We start from the raw sequence: 16,042 nt of genomic DNA on the forward strand, positions 1-16,042 counted from the left end.
ATCTTACCCTGCTCAAGGAACTGTTCTGGGTCTTGTGTAGTTCATCATAAGAATAAATTATCTGGAAAGCGGTCTCTTGAGTTTTTCTGAATAGAATCTGTATAGGAAACTTTAGCCTTATATTTGGTTCTAAGTAATCTTGATTTAATGTTTATATTTTAAGTGTCTTTTTTTTTTTTTTTTGTGCACTTCTCTGACATAGATTAGGAGTGAAGAGAGTTAGAAATGACTACATATTGAGATTTTGGAGGAGGTCTTCCTGCAGTCAGGTAATGAATAAAAGAAATCTGAATAGTACTAAATGAACCTGTGAATGTAACATTTAATGAAGATATAGCTATTTGTATTTTGCTTGGTACAGTATGTGAAAGTGTTTTTGAACACTATGTGAAAGACTCAAAAAAATAATTGCATTCTATAAACATAAAGCTGAATTTTGCAGTAAAGTTTTTGCGACCCTTCCCCACCTTGTTCTTGTTTGACTGATATTGTTTTATGTGCAGTTAAATAACAATCAGCAATTTTTTCAGTTTAGATCCATTTGTTCTGGTTCAGGTTTAACAAATGTCAAGGTACTGCTTTAAGTTCATTTCTGGTTCAAGGAAAACAGAGATTTTTTGGGTGAGCTTCTAAATGGAGTTAAATTCAACTCACTACATTAAAGGTATAACTCAAAACAATGGCCTTGAATGTTCCCGTTTTCTTGGTTATGATCTTTATATGCATTGCTTACAAAAAAAAGAACTGTGAAACATGATTTTGGCAGTTGTTGCTGTTTATTGTGCATGTAATTTCTTTTTGTGTATTGTAATACAAATATTCTAATAATATTTTTTAAAGCCTATTCCAGCTTTTGAGTACACATAAATGTTTTATACTTATGTATGACCAAGTTTCTTTAAAAACCTATGATTATTTAGTAGTCAGAATCAAATGAAAATATTATTTGTAGATCTGGTTGTCAGTACACCGTTGTTTTTGCTAGCATCAGGAATCCCTTTTGCAGTTTGGAAATATTAACAGATCCATTAAAAGCAAATCAGAACAGTGAGGGGTTTTTTTGTTTGTTTGGTTTTTTGTTTTGTTTTTGTTTTGTGTTTTTTTTTTAATTTTTTAATTTTTTTTTTTAAATACCACGGTTGAATTTTTGACCACCCAACTCTATTTTAGGTTTCTGTCTACCATCATTGCTATAAAAAGCAAGGTATTCTGGTATATTTATTATAAAATCCATATTCCATTGCATGTGTGTTTTTAAAGTTTAACTTCTTATGTATTACTGAAATAAATTAATAAAGATCCCTAAACTGAAGCTTTATTGGGTTAATGAGAACTGTATCTGAAATGTTTTATATCTCTCTGGAGCCACCTATGCGAATCACAGAGACATAAACTCAGTGTACGTGATTTCTCTTCAATCCCTTGTTGCATAGAGAGTTTTTACTACAGAAATCTTATTAAATCTATTAATACATATTTAGACCATTTTTAAATGATTCTGTATAAAACTATAAAGTACTGTTTTTCATATTTGTGAATTTAGAACTCTTTTGGAATCTCATATGTATTTCTGTGAAATAACCATTGACAGTTTGTAATAACAAATTATATGGCCATCACTCCTTTTTTCCAAAGGAAAATAAAAATACCCTGCCAAATATCTAGTATTTGAAAATGAATTTTTGAAAATCATTAACTAATAAAAATACCCTGAGCTACTATAGTAGTAGAAGGTTGTGATATTGCATGATATTTTTTTTTTGTATGTGCCTGGTTACATTTGTCTTCACTCTCCCTCAGTGTTGCTGTCTTTAGTATTGATTTGAAAAGTATTTATTAAATAGATCAAAAAATTATCTCGCTGTCATATTCAGATAGCTTCTTTTTGGTTTTGTTTATTTAAGAAAGCTTATATCAGTTTTGACCTCCTAATATATGGACACTGATGTCCATCACCACTTCTGCTTCTGAAGGCTGATGATCATAGTGTGAAGTAAAACATCTTGCTACCAGTCCTGTAAATATTTTAAGTATGCTAAAGCATTACACTGACTATAGTAAAAGACTTAAAACATTCCCTTGAGATGAGCAGATACTGTGGTAGTGAAAGCTAAGAGAAAAATGACAGAAGTGACTACCACTCCAGGTAAAAATAAAAAAGCATGAAATTCTCATTTAACCTAGTTGTTATAGTGTAATGAAGGAACTTAACACATTTAAATTTTTCTCTGGAAATTAAAGAGAAGAAATGTTATCACGAAATCGTGACACATTTTCAGAAAGAAATTTGGTTTGAGTCTTCCTTTTGCCATGCAGGATGTTTAACTACGTAAAGGGAGGGCTAAGATTCTATTCCAAATAAATGCAGTGGCATCTGCTAAGAGTCTTGAAGTCATTTATGTGGCAATAATGAACACCTGAAAGGTTGGATTGAGAAACCATAAAACTTTTTTTAGAGGAACTAGGTATCGTAGCGTTTTCAACCTCAGATGAGTTTCTTATTGCTGAGTGTCTCAAAAACTGGATCCAATCTACAAATGTGTTTAAATTAGTATTATATTTCATTTCAAGTTAATGCCTCTTTGGAAAATTTGAAACAGCAGATATATGTGGTCCAAGCTTATTCAAGTTTGAACAAACTGTTAGCAGAAGAGGCAGTTAGGATTGCATCTGAGATACTGTAGTGATATGCTTAAATACTTTGATTCTGATGTCTTTAGAAGCTGATGTTTACAAGTTATGCAAGTTTAGAATAAGAAGATTGTAAAATACAATTCAGTCAAATTTTTGTGTTTGTTTGATTCAGTCTTTATAAAAACATATGTATCTGCAGAAGGCAAAAGCTGTTGGAGAATTAGTACATCTGAAAAGTTCAATCGAGCATAAAGAAACCTTTCTAAAGAAACAATTCCAATGCTTGTTATGTTGGTAGTATTGTGTTAAAAGTGTGGAGGTAGATGGAGAGTGGGGAGAAAACCAGTTACCACTTAATCAATGTTATTTTTTTAAGTTTCTTTTTCTTCATGTACTGCACTTTTTGGAAATTTGAGTAGTAGACATGTATTTTTAGAACCTAAAGCTTATAGTGTTCCCTGAACTTTGAAGACAAATTTTAGTATATCTTAATCTACTTTTTTCATTTTTTTTACCCTGACAGGTTTGAGATGTAATGTTTTATGATTACTTAAATTTTAAATGAAGCCTCTGATTTTGATGTTTTGGCAATCTCAATCTTTTACTCTACATAATGTGATTAGAAAATAGGCCACACACTATTGCACTGAGAATGCGGTGTCGGTATTCTGTGTTCACTACTGCCGTGCCACCTCCCCATAAGTGAATTTAGTAAATAGTTTATTTTTTTGACATCACTTACACAAATGCATGTAAATATAAAAGGAAAAATGAATAGTTATTCTCCAAATTGATGACTGAATATCATTCTGAAAAGATGAGAAATAACTCAGGCCAGTTTTGGAAAATAAAAATGTTTAAAATCACATAGGTAGTCAGGGGTTCAGTTTTGTTTATTTCTGAGCATTCTTGTGTATTGATTGCAGCTGACACTTTGGGAATGTGTGGGTGCTTCTGTGAATGCCAGTGGCAGAAGCAGGATCTGAATTAGGGGTGCAAAGCAGGAACAATAAGTCCTTTGAATACAGACACCATGTAAGCATGTTTTATTTATCACACCATTCTGAAAAGTGCAGTCTGCCTATGCTTCAAATCTTATATATACACATGGAATGTTGTGATTTGCAAATTAAAACGTGAACACTAGTGTTCACGTGCACAGATTTCATTAGGATATAAAAATCACAGAAAAATAAATTTACCTCTTGTAAGTCAGGAGGCCAACTAATACATCCTTCTGTCTTAAATATGGCATCAATTCTTATGTATGCTTATCTTAGATGAACAGAAGCATTAGATTCATCTGCAAGGGACTGCATGCCTACAGAAAGGACATTTTAAAGCTGAACATAGGAACTGTTTAGGAAGAAACAGTAATGTTTTAAGCATTCGGTATATATTATAATGCCAGTATTTTTTCTGTAGTACTTAATGTTCTCAAATTGCTTCTGTGTTTCAAAGGATATAATTTTTTGGGAAACTATACTGGTTGGAAACAAACAATTACAAATTTTCTTTGATCTTGTTTTCTGAATAGCCTGTTTTTCAGAGCCCTTAACTGTGATTGTCCTAATAATGCCATGTTATTCATAGAAGATCATAGTAATTACTGCACTTACAAAACTAATTACTGGGATTTTTTTCACTCAGTTTGCTATGAGGGATGACTAGCTCTCTGATTAGAATGAAGTTATCAGACAAAATGTGTCCTGTAATAGTTTGTTTCCTGCAAGCCCTGATACTTATAAATAAATCATTTTATAAACTATAGATTAAAAGTTATGTTTTGTATTTTATTTTACCATCCAAATGACTTTCATAACATTTCTTCTGTAGAAAGGCTGTATGACAGGCGTGTCAAACTCTTTTTCACCGGTGGCCACGTCAGCCTCGCAGTTGCCTTCAAGGGGCCAAATCTAATTTCAGGACAGTAGGGATGTGGCTACTCCTGCATGTTTGGGACACTGTAGAGAAGCCCCTCTCCTGCACTTAGCTTCTGCTGCTTTTTTTTTTTTTAATTGTATGTTTGTAATTTTTAAATGAGGGTGGTGGATGGATGTTATTGGTTTGTTGATTCATTGTTGCTTTTTTTTTTTTTTTTTTTTTTGGTGAATAATTTAAGGAAAAGAGATGTAGGTTCTTTATCCTCCTCCTTATGAACTCTTATGCCATCCACAATCCCCTTTACCTTTCCAGGTTGTTCTGTCTTAAGACTCACATTGCTGAAAGAAGAATCTGTCAGACTGGCACGGGATGTATTTATTATCTGTGGCGGGGCCTTAACCAGACCCTTCAGCAAAGAGTTTCTGGAGCAGGCAAGTCCCGCAGGAGGTTGCTCAGCACCATGGAGAGCTCATTCACAGGCCAGCGTGGGGAATAACAGGCATCTTTGTCCTAGACTCGTTGCTAAAACTAGGTTAACTATTTAGAAACAAGGGAAGTTGAAAGGAAGGGCTAAAGAAAATGTACACTGAAAGTGGGAACAAGAAGATAATATCTGGTAAAAAAGAGTAGATGAAAAAAGCCTAACTTGCAAGTTCAGGGAGTTGTCATTGGAGGACTGCTAAACATAGGAACAGCTGGCTGTGGCATAGTCAAATCCTTATTACAAAGGAAAATACCACATTTCTCCCAAATAATGAGTTTATATGCAATGATTCTATGAATTTAATGGCTTTCTTTGTGGATAGTATTGTAGAGCTTGCCTAGGAAACAGTAAGAAAAGCACATGGTTGTAAGTTTTTCCTAGTGCTTGACCTTATAAAAAAAGAATGTTTCAAACTCTGTATTATGTTGCTTGTTACCAGTCTGAAATACTTGAATAGCATTTCAGTAGAATTTCATGTGAGAAAATATACAAATGTAGCTTTTAAGACTTATTTTACAATACAATATTCATATTGTTTTAATAATTACAGACTTTATATGAAAAAATTGTTTTATTTTATAAGCAAAAATATTCTTTTTTAAAAAATCAACAACTTTATTTTGTTTATATTGATAAAGTTTTATATATCTACACACATAGACACACAGAAAAACCCCATATTGCATATTAAAGAAAATAGGTCACTACTTAAGGCTGATAGTTTCTAACACCACGATTTGACAGCAAATTTATGAATTAGTAATAGTTATGAATAAAAATTGGAATGCTCATTATCAGTGTTATCTTAATACTTGACGTAAAAGGAATTGAACAAAAAGCTTATACCTTCAAAGCTGTTTTAAGCTCAGTAAGTTTTAAACTCATTTGTCTTTTTCCCTTAATATATGACACCAATTTTGAGAGGAAAAGCTGTTGGCAGCTTTATGTGAGGTTTTGACTTACAACATTCACAGTCCTGTTTTATTCATAGCCTTACAATTATAGAAAGTACTTTGAGTTTTTCAGTTCCTTCACTTTTGAATAAAAGAATAGATCTTAGATCAGCAGTGCACTTGAGCTATGGTGATGGTGAAGATCAGATACAGGAAGCAATCAAGTTTTGGTGGCATGGAGCTCTATGAAAGCTGTAAACCAGTGTAAATTAGGCAGCATGAACCTATATGCTAATGGTTATAAATTGCTTCCCATACTTGAATTAGCTCATTAGATCTCTTTATTGTGCTTTGTAGTGTATACAGTTGTGTCCTGAAGTAAAGGGTTTCTATCTATGAAAACAGAATAGTGTTTAAAAGAAAATTGGAGCGCCAAGGGGAATTTTTACAGTTTAAGATACACATATGGTGTACAGTGGAATTAAACTTAAGACAAATACCTCTTCATCATATGGCAATATTAATGTTTACAATCTTCAATAAAATTTGTCTTATTCTAATAAAAACACTGCAGAAAACAGTTCAATTTAAGTTAGAAAATGGTGATACAAAGCAAGTGTGATTATTTAGATAATGATCACTTCAGACATTCTTTCCCTGATGTGGCCCACTCAAAATTGTATTCTGGCATTTCTTTAATGGGTTGTCAAATCATCCAGTCTCCAAGCCTTCCATGTGCAAGAAGGAAGGCTTTTAGCTCATTCTGTGTTTTGTTTTGTTTTTGTTTTGTTTTCCCCCGTTTCTGAATACCATATAGTCTTCACTATGTTTTGAGTTTGCAAAACCTCCTGGTTGCAAGTAGCACTTCAGTTTACTTATGGCTGCCAAGTGTCATGCATTTTTGCATAACTATTACAAACTCAGCATCTCTTTCATCTGACTGTTTTTCATCTTGATTTATAAGCATCCACCTGAGTTGTGAACTGGTTCATGTTAAGTTTCTGGTTATTAGGTTTTGCATGTTGCTTTGATGCCAGGCAAAAGAAGAAGGATCTTACTTCTGATCTTGCTTCTGATGTTTGGAGCCATTAAGAAATGAGATGGGGAAACTGGTGGAAAAGAAGATTTAATGTAATGCTTCAGCATCAACAAGAATGGAAGGACCAAATATTAGCTAGAAGTTGTCCATCTTTTTTGTCCTGCTCTGTTCTTTCCCCAAGGTATCTAGATTATGTTACCAGTAAGAAGCTGCACTTGCCCCAAGCAGAAGCAGCAGTTACACTTTGGTCCCGGAAAAAACACTGAAACAGAAAGCAAAATGTTTTTATGTCTGATTTTGGTAAATTTGGATTCTAATGCAAAACTATGGAACAAAGTACAATCTTGGGGCTGGTGAGGGGGGAACAGCTTATTACTTTGTGTATTTCGTGGCTGTGAAACCACATGCAGTATGAAAGATGTTATCTTGCAGTTGTGTATTCTAAGTGATGTTAGAAAATTAGTTGGTTTCTTTAAGCTTCTAATGAGTTCAGCCTGATTTTAGGAGCTTCTATGCTTCTATAAATGATAAAATTTGGAGAGCATTAGCTTATTTTTAAAATCAGGCTTTTTGTGGCTTTTGGAGAAAAAAAAAAAAAGTTTGGATATTGTGGCTAAAAGTTTGTATGAAAGATTAGCAAGATCAGTAAGCATGTTTGAATACATTTTAACTAGTTCATGCTAGAGTGCCTCAGGGTCCATTCTTTTAGACAAGTGATGGCAAATCTGTAGCTTACATGCAGTTTAAATGCAACTCGCATTTTAGAATTACATCATGTGACCAGTAGTGGGGTCATGCTGACACAGGGGCTGTTGGTTAATAGAAATCCCCAGCTACTGCAAGGAGTCATCCAGCAGCAGTGAAGTTCAGCAGGATGTTCCACCAAGTATTGTTCAGGGAGGCTTCTGAGCACTTTATCTTTTCAGTGTATGTGCCCTGCTATGTGGCTATTAACCACGTTAAGATTTTGGTATGCAGCCTAATGGGCTAAGAAGATTGGCTTTCTTTATTCTAGACATTTACAGATCTCCAGAAGTATTTCACGGAATTAGGGGTGTTAAGTTCTCTGCTCCATTAAGAACATAAGTTCTAAGTTCTATTAAGAAAGAAATGTGCCATTGTTCATCAACTCTCATCTGACTAACACAGGGCAGAATACCCAGTTCTTTTCAACCCCTTGATTGAAATACTGTGTATTTTTGTAAGCATTTTTGCTGCTTCAATTTAAAGGGAATGAGTGACTGAGAATCCATTACCTCATTAAATCATCTGTTTCAACGGCAGATTCCTTTAGCCGTTTTTACTTATAGGTTTAGGAACTCCTTTCCCCTTCCTTGTGAGCTGAATTTATCTAGGTTAAACTCCTAATCCTCAGATTTTGTTATGCCTTCATTTGCAAATGTAAGAAGCCAGTCAATGTCAGAAATCATTTCTTTTTTAACATAAGTTATGTCCTGCTAACTTCCACAGTCTGTTCCTGCTGTACTGCTTCCAGAGATTCTCACTCTTATTTTCTTTTGGAATGAGGTTTCTGCAAGGGCTATCAGTATTATTAACTTATTACTCTGGAGGAGAATCGTGCTTGACGTTAGAGTTGATGTTTGAATTTTTATTATTCATTCTTGACTGTGATGATATTAGATTAGGGTTGAATAGAGTCAATACAGAAAGTAAACAAGAATACATAAACCTTTGCTCTTATATTATAATCCTGTTCATTTGCTAAGGTAATTTTTATCTTACAAAGACATTTGGTTAGTTCAAATGAGACAAGAGGCAACATCTTTGCTGTGGTTCTGGTTAATGTATTATCTTAATAGTTAAAAGTGACTATAAAACTGAAGACTGCTTTATCCATTGCTTATTAAAATGAGTCCATATATATAATTTCCATGGAGGAGTGTATTGTTTCTGCAGTTGACTCTTTTACCTTATAAAAGCAAAATCACCAGTTACTTTTTGTTGAAGTGTTTCACAGAGAATCTCACATATATTTGACAAGTAACCTGCTCTTTTCCTTTGAAGGTGCAATTCCCTCTTTTGTTTAAAATTATATCAGTTGTCAAAAATTTAGAAATTGCTGTATCTTTTTGCAAGCTTTCAAATGTAATATGTTACCAAAATTGTAAGCAATTATTTATTGCTGTATCTAAAACAAACGCATGCTTAATATTTGCAAACAGTATTTGTTTTTATTGTTGATTTAAGCCTTTATCTAGTTTTGGGAATGTTTGGTCCTGTGATAATAAAACTACTTTTTTTTTTTTTTCCCCTGTTCTCTCACCAGAAGCTATATAGTTGAAGTAAGATTAGTAGTAATACTTAACTTTCTTCTCTCTCTCTTTTTTTCTTCCCCCCTCTACCCCCCAAAATGTATTTAGTAACTACAGGGGGTGGGAGCCTGAATTAGCCAGAGTTTTGATGTTTTTCTACCTATGCTTTCTCATTGTAATGGGTTCCTCAAAGGAGACCAAATGTTTTTTACTTTAAAAAATGACAATTTTTATTAGAACAACAGGATAATTATCATTTTAAGTATTGCAAACTCAGTGAATAGGGAAAACAGAAGAAAAGTAATTTTTTTTTAACAACTTTTTCCCTACCCACATTGTCACTGTGTTTATATTGTTGGTTCCACTTGGCTACAGTTAATTCAGCGACATTCAGCTGTGAACTGCGATCTGCTGGAAGCTTTTCCTATGGTGTGCAAGGTCAGGTGCCTGCTCCCTGCTCCTTACTGCACTTTCTTTGCTGGGGCTGCAAGGTCTTCTACTGGAATTTTCTTGACTGCCATACTGCACAGTTTCTTGAGCCTCCCAGACCTGAGTATAGTCAGGATATCTCCAAGAAAAGACGACTGTCTCTCTCTGTGGGAGGCCTTACCTGACCCAGCCATCTTAAAAAAAAGAATTAAAATAGTTGTGAACAAGTAAGCACAATGCTTCCTGCCCCCCTAATATTGTCTGTCAAAAAGATTAGAGGGCATTTTTAAAAGGTGTGAAGCGATATACATCAAAAGTGTTACTAGAATTCACAAAAGACAGGGCTTGTAACAGCATGTATCTCTCATAACAAAATTCTTCTGAGTTCATTTTAGTATTTATAAGAGCTGAATTATTTTTTTAGGTTAAGAAGTTACAAAGAGAGCTTATGTATTTTGCAAGACAGCAGAAATTTTCTTGACAGTTTGGGAGTCGTATTCTTCTGCTATGGAATTATTTGAATGGGCTGTTCAGTTTATTTGTAATGTGCTTTCTCCATATCTCCAGATTCGTAACAGTTGCATTAAGTGATTATTCTAGTGGCTTTTAATATTTTGACTGAAAGAAAATTAAATTTTTTTGCAGGGTTTCCTTATTTATACTTTCTATAAACCATAATGTACATGAAAGAATATACATGAATACTCTTCTATCCATTTTATGAAAAATAGGGTTAAAAAAAATTCCATCTTTAATGGTGGTGGTAGTTGTTGTTTTGTGTGGGTTGTGGTTTGGTTTTTTTTTTTTCAATTTCAAAGTTTTCACTGGTATTTTGAACAGAGAGTAATGTTTAGAGATGGGGAAACAATTATTCAACAAAACTGCTAAATGGATGAATTACTTTAATTGATTATGTAGATTTATATCTTGCATTCAAAATTTATGACATCTTTCAGCTGCAAATTTGATACTATCTGTAAATATTAGTGAATTCAACTTCAAACATCGTTTTGGGCTTGGTAAATATTAACAAGGGAAACAGATCTGGTGAGACTGGCTTGTACAAGTTATTCACTAAATCAATACGGACTCTAAAATATTCTTTAATTCTTTGATTGCTAGATCACATTGTATTTAGTCTTAGTATAATGAGAGATGGTAGTTAAAATGTTATGATTAAATAAATAATTGATCTTTGTGGAAAATCGATAATTAGTTAAAAAGTAGAAAATGTGATATTTTAAGGTGAATTAGGTTCTTTTTCAATGTTATGATAAAAGTGCAAGTCAAAAGGAAGATGTTCTTGTCAAATGTGAAATGTTTTTGTTTGAAAGTGAAACTAAAGGGACCTTCTCTTTTCTTTTAAACAGTTACTCATTTCACTGGCTGCTGGACTAGTGGAATTACTTGTTAACCTCCAAGCCCATGATGCGCTTGCGTTTATTTCCTGCTATCATGGAACGGGTAAGCTGTTCTTCAGATGTGTTATGCAGTTATGATATTTAAAAATTTACTGTTATTTATGTGAAAGATAATATACATTGTATGTTTGCATGTTATGCATTTTAGATTTTTTTTCACACCAAAAGCTGTAAAAAATGCTGATTAAATTGAATTCCCGAGAAGTTCTGTTATTTCATGGAATCACAGAATAGCTGACTTTGGAAAGTGTTTCTGGACATCTTCTATTCCAACCCTACCGCTCAAAGTGTTGTCAATTGGAGCAGGTTGCTCAGGTCTATGTCCAGTCTTCAGGGATTGAGACTTTATTAACCTGCCTAACCTGTTCCAGTGTTTGACCACCCTCACAGTAAAAAGTATATTCTTAGGCTTAAATAGAATTTTGTGGTTTATTTTGTGCCCATTGAATAGAATAGTCTAATTTCAGTTGGAATGAACCTACAATGATTGTCTACTCCAACTGCATAAGCAACTCAGGGCTGACCAAAAGCTAAAGCATGGTATTAAGGGCATGACTAAATGCCTCTTAAACACTGACAGGCTTGGGGCATTGACCACCTCTCTAGGAAGCCTGTTCCAGTGTTTGACCACCCTCTCCTGCTTGTGACATGGGGAGCTGGAACCTCACAGGGAGTCTACAGAGGTGTTCAAGGAGCTGAGGTTATAAAGATATAATATGAAACCAGGAGTATGTATTTATTGGTTTCCATCTGATATAAATGAGGAATGCATGAGCAGCTATCATTAACTAAGAGAAAAATATATTCATCTGGATGGTTGACCTAGATAACGTTTGCTGTTTTGAACAGCAAGGAGATAATGGAAGGGAATATAGTAAAGTATAAAGTAGTATTAGAAATTCTGTTGGAGTGGAAGAAATAAGACCTTGATCAGTAATGGTATCAAGATTATTATTCTGGATAACAACTCAGGTATTTGTGGGAATTAGAGTTCACTGATGGAGGAGGAGGCTTATAAGAAATAAAAGGTGTGCATACATTCCTTAGTTGATTTCCTACAGCATTCTGATTGAACTTATTGTAAGAAAGATGGGAAATTACACTTACTGTTCTGTCAGCTTCAGCTTGTCTGCTATACACCTTCTTAAGAACTTGAAAAAAAGCAGTTGCAATATTGGTTTGGCAACTTCTGGTATATCTTCACTGATTATCAGTCAGTTTAGGAAATGTATTGCTGCTTCTTGGCTTGCAAATACAGCAACTCTGGAGCTGTCAATCAGCTCTCAGTTTGTAATCTAAATGTGTTTAGTTTTCTTGTTGACTTTATTTTGATTGGATCAGTAATCACTACCTATGATTGAAGGATAAAATTAGTTATACAGATCAGCTGCCTTTGTTTGAAATGCAAACAAACTGTAAGTACTGACTTCTCAAAAGGAGAAGAAATTTGGCACAACAAGATTGCTTACTGAACATTCTGAATATTTGCCCATTTCTTCCTCTGCCCTCCTTTCTGAAGGTGTTTTCATTTCAAAATACTGCAAAGTGGTTTTCAACTATAAAATGTTATGCAGTTAAATTGGAAAAAGTCTCTGTGTTGGTCAGCTCAGTATTTTAGAATACACACTAGAAACTCAGAAATAAAACCAGGATCCTTTAAGGTTCATATTTCCTCTGCTTTGAATTACTTGTCTGTAGTATAATATTTATTCTGCTAATGCTTATAAATGAATCTTAAGATGACTTTTCTCAAGTTGATAATCTTGTTTTTAGGCCTAGCTTTAATTCCTCAGCTCCTGGTAATTTACCTTCTTCAAAAGCTCTGTAACTCAGAAAAGTCATCAAGCTTCCACACTCAGTGGTAGCCTCTCTAAGCAAATTTCAGGAAGGATAAATCACATTGCATCTTTCTCCTAAGTTTGTTCTTGTAGGTTATGATTTTCTTTTCTAACCAAATGAAATGAGTGGGCCTGTAGCTTTCACAGAGTTAAGGAAGCCCCTCAGCACCATCTCTCCCTGCCAGGGAGTTTTCTGTGGTGAAGATGCAAAATCATAGTATTCGAAGGTTTCAGTAGTGAATAAATCTCCACTTACAATGACATTAAAAAGAGTAGTGAATTCTATTGAGACAATGTTTAATACGAGAATAATCTACTGATTGTATCAGATGAGCAGGTCATATTTATTTGTGTAAAATTATAAGGGAGTATATGAAGAGAAAATTGCTCAGAGCAGTCCATACAGATACAAAATTATGCTTTTACAGAAACAGTAGTAAAGATGAAGGCATGGATGTAGGAGCAAATAGTAAACAAGTCTCCTGGTTATGTATACTTATGATACATGTGAGCAGAAGTTAAGAAGAAAAAGGAAGTAAATTTCCACAATAATTAAGTATATGTCTGGAATACTACAAAATATTTGTCCTTGCTTCAGGAAAAAGCAGGGAATGGATAGTTTTTATGGACTGAAAAATAAAATGATATAACTGAAACAATGAACTTGGATAGAAAACTAAAGGAACTTAATTTTGTATATTTTTAGAATGTAAACATTAATACATGTTCTGTGCATGGTTTTCTGTTCTCTGGTTGAAGAAAATAATATAAAAAATTGTATATTAATAAAGGTAATTAAAAAGTTATGGATGAATGAAATAGTTTCTAAATTGTTTCCAGTTAATATTCAGAAAAGTTTGGAAGTAAATTGGATTAAGTGTCTTGGGATTAGTATATTTGAATGCTAGAATTAGAAATAATTACCAGCCCTGGCTTAATCCCAAGTAGTATGCAAAGCATGGGGACAAATTTTGAAAGAAATGATAATTAACAAAGTAGAGCTAGATGAAAATGAGATAAATGCAACACAGGTTTGCCAAAGACAGTTTGGTCTGGATTATTCTAGATTTACTTACTAACTGTTTCAATAAGGGAAAGTAAATTTCTTAATGAAGCTTAATTTGAGAGAAAATGTGTATCTGGACTTCCTTTCAGTAATTTCTTGGCACATAAAAAATAAGATGTCGAGTTAGAGAACATGTAGATGAAAAATACAATCAGTCATTGGAAAAGGAAGTAGCTGAAAGGATGAAGTGACTTGTGCTGCAAGGAAGAGTATTAGACTGGAGAGAGACACTATTAATGCAGTGGATTACATCTGTTATCTTCAGTGAGAGAATGTCACAAAAAAGATAATAGATCATAATGAAATTTAGGTCACAAAGCAGAGGAGTGTTACAAAGGGGGTCAAAAATGGGCAAGAATAATTTTTTACTTGGGATACTGGAGTGGTAGAATGAGAGAAAGTGTAATAACACAAAGTTAAAAGGATTAAAAATAAGAATTTCTGTATAGAAAATGGGCGCTTATCAATTTGAACAGATATAAATGCAAAAAGATTTCGAGATATTATATCCTTGCAAAATGATTGTTTACTGACAGAGTAATGTGGCCATTGAATAGACACATCCAGTTGTGGGACATATCACAGAAAGCAGGTCCAAGGGAGAAATGCAAGTATTTGTTTCATACAAGATAGAGGCAACATCTTGTGTGTTATGTATACAATTCTGACTCCTGATGTTCTGAAAAGACTTAATTGGAACGGCAGCTGGTGCAGGATCTGGAGAATTTGTAAGACTTTGGCAGAGGAGAGCTTGTAAGCCAGTGTATAAGACTCAGACTAGTGCAGAAGTCTGAGAAGGGAAGTGGTTGCTTTCTGTGGATAGACCACTGCGTACAGAATAAGGCAGTAGCTGAACTCTCTAAACTGAGTATACTAGGTCAAGAAAGCACAAGGATAAACTGCTGAAATATAAATTTAGTGTGGAAATTAAGGAAGGCTTTTAAGCATTGGAAGAATGAGGTTTTTAAACCACCTTTCAATAATTAGGAAAGGAAATCCATATTTTTTCTTTTAGGTGGAACTTAAAGAGGTTTCTATGATATGATTACTTGAGTACTGGGACGCAGGATTTGACTGAAGAAGTCTTGCCCATATGACCTAGTTCAGATTATGAAGATGGTGTTTCATTAATCACTCCTAAAGAATGCATTGCATACACCATGGATAATATTTGCAACGTTTCTTATTTGTGTCAGACACTGTGAGAGTCATTTAATTGTTATTGTTGTCCTTTGATCCTTAGTTTTATTTTAATGTCCTAAAAGGGTTATTTCTTTAGGCTCTAATCCTTTGTCAGAGGCTGTGCCATCACAACATTGTTACATAGGAACTGGAATACAAAAGTTTTTGTTTGTTTGTTTGTTTGGTTTATTTGATTTTTACTAGAACACAACAGGTTAACATTATTTAGGGTCACACGCTTTCCTCAGAAGTTAATTTTTGTTAGTGAAATCTTAAAAATCCTAATGTAATGTATTGAAGTTTACTTTTAGAGTGAAACTAACAATGATGTGAAGGTTCAATCTAAGTTGCATGTACAGTGTAACATGCTTTTTGAGTGTTTCACACTTAGTGATAAGTCATTGTGATAGCCCTTAACAGTGAGGTGAATTTCATGTTTCATACGGTGAAAAAAGAATTGTAGGTAATGTACATGCCATTAAATATAATGCTGTCTACTTTAGCTATAGTGATGTTTGAGTTTTGCTTCATGAGTAATTTTTCTTCTTTTCCACTTGCATAAGATACACTTTTGTTTGAGTGAATTTGGGTCAGTAGGTGGTTGAGCCAAAAGTAGACTTGCTTAGCTTGCTTTGAACTGAACCTAAAATATCTTGAAACTGTACATTGCCAAGAAAAAGCGTAGTGCTATTCTGGGCCATAATTCTGAACAGCAAGCAAAAATACACAAGGAGAAAATCACTCAATCACTGAATTTGTTATTGAAAGCATGTTGGGAATAGGAAGTTAAAAGGACCTTATTAAGTCATGGAAGATGTCCTTTCATGTGAAATGAGGGTCTGGGGCTATTCAAGTTTCTGATTTGTAAGTAGCTTTTAAAGCTTTAAAATAACCAGAAG

At 33.9% G+C, this 16,042-nt stretch overlaps 1 protein-coding gene across 2 annotated transcripts in view; it reads left to right on the plus strand.

The window, feature by feature from the left end:
- Positions 1-16,042, plus strand: part of FUT8 (fucosyltransferase 8) — a 131,286-nt gene that overhangs the window by 39,580 nt on the left and 75,664 nt on the right. The window contains exons 3-4 of one of the 2 annotated variants that reach the window (XM_082059525.1): positions 203-269; positions 11,007-11,100. The gene's annotated coding sequence lies outside the window, so the exon portion shown is untranslated. The remainder of the gene's footprint in view (positions 1-202; positions 270-11,006; positions 11,101-16,042) is intronic. The other variant, XM_082059526.1, reaches the window with a different exon arrangement.

Source organism: Streptopelia decaocto (assembly GCF_964273445.1).
Source record: "Streptopelia decaocto genome assembly, chromosome: 7".
NCBI lineage: Eukaryota > Metazoa > Chordata > Aves > Columbiformes > Columbidae > Streptopelia > Streptopelia decaocto.